General features: G+C 43.8%; 1 pseudogene; it reads right to left on the reverse strand.

Moving 5' to 3' along the window:
• Positions 1-269: 269 nt before the first annotated feature.
• Positions 270-1014, reverse strand: LOC102755817 (annotated as a pseudogene).
• Positions 1015-1828: the final 814 nt, after the last annotated feature.

Here is a 1828-nt window from a genome sequence, read left to right on the forward strand (position 1 = left end):
TGGTTCAACTTTATGCCTTATTCAGATCTTTAAAAGAAAACATTAATTTTACATCCCATTCCCTTCCTTTTCCCTAGGGGGAAGTCAGCTGATGTAAATTTGAGCTTTCTGGTTTTATTCTAACTATTCTCTAATTAAGGGTGAAACAGGGTAAAAGCCGTGCAGAGCAGTGGTGGTGTGTTTTTTTTTTAAGGACACAGAGCACATTTATTTGGTGAACATTGATGGCAGCCTCAGACTACTACACAGTCTCATGCAGGAGCAGGCACAGGGCTCTGGGCACACTGGGCATGTCTTCAGCCATTCGGCACCGTACGAATGAGCTCTCCATCGCTGATACAACCATTGCTATCCTCGTGCCCTGCCATTGGCATCTCTACATCCTCCTCTGGCATCTTCTCACCAGAACATGTTGGATCTCAGCACCCATGATAGTGTTGTTCCCCTCCTTGTCAAACATTCTAAGGCAGTGGTTCTCAACCTTGGCTGCACATTAGAATCACCTGGGAATCTTTTTTTAAAATCCTGATTTCTGGGCCTCATCCTCAGGAAATTCTGTTTCTTTGTTATGGGGTGAGGCCACAACATTAATAACAAAGAAACAGAATTTCCGGAGGATGAGGCCCAGAAATCAGGATTTTTAAAAGATTCCCAGGTGATTCTAATGTGCAGCCAAGGTTGAGAACCACTGCTCAAAGACCTTCAACATAGTCCTCATAGGTATCCTGGTCCTTGTTCTTGGCCACAGTCTGCAGCATGGGCAGGAAGCGCTCAAAGCCCAACACCTTCACATCTATCTCATCACCCTTGAGGTTCCCCAGGACTTTGAGCACCCCTGCATTGGCGGTGTTCTGGCCCAGAGTCCTCATCACGTCCCCGCACTGGCTGTGCAGAATCTTGCCACTCCCTGTTGCGTCAAAGAGCTGGAAGGCCTCCTTGAACACTGCAGTCTGGTCCTTGGTGAAGTCACGCATCTTGACTATTCAGCTTTGCGGGAACTCTTCCTGCAGCAATGGCTCCAGAACAGTATTTTTTTAACCTGTATGTCATACCTATTAATGGTTCATGAAATCTGTGTAGTGGATCTTGATCAGAATTTTAAAATGACATACAATAGAATATAAAAGTGTAAGTAGACAGCACATAAAAATTAAAAAAAAAATTAAATCCTCATTGGAGGAGTGAGGATATTTTTCCCATTGATTTTTAGAGAGAATGGAAGGGAGGCGGGGAGACATGGATGTACACATCGATTTGGTTGCCTCTATAAGTGCCCCGATGGGGCAGGGATTAAACCTGCAAACCAGGTATGTGCCCTAGGCCAGGAATCGAACCTGCAACCTTTTGGTGAACAGGCCTACACTCTAACCACTGAGCCATGCCAGCCAATGATGAGTGTTGTTTTCATAAAATGTGTACTTTTGTGATTGAGTGTGTGTACCTTAGCTGCCGTGTAAAATGTATATTTTATTCTTTGTCTAGGTCAAAAGTGTTTGAAAACTACTAGTGCACAGCTCTCCAGGTATGTGGAAAGTAATTCTGTACACAGATATTTCCCCAAAACATTTTTAAAATTTTTTTAAATTAAATCTTTATTGTTCAGATTATTAGAGTTGTTCCTCTTTTTTTCTCCCCATAGCTCCCCTCCATCCGGTCCCCTCCCACCCTCCGCCCACTGTCCTCATCCGTACGTGCACATTTTTTGTCCAGTCTCTTCCTGCATCCCCCATACCCCTTCCCCCCTCGAGAATAGTCCACTCCTTTTCTATGCCCCTGATTCTATTATAATCACCAGTTTATTCTGTTTATCAGATTATTAATTCACTTG

This window comes from Myotis davidii, unplaced genomic scaffold, assembly GCF_000327345.1.
Source record: "Myotis davidii unplaced genomic scaffold, ASM32734v1 scaffold173, whole genome shotgun sequence".
Classification (NCBI taxonomy): domain Eukaryota; kingdom Metazoa; phylum Chordata; class Mammalia; order Chiroptera; family Vespertilionidae; genus Myotis; species Myotis davidii.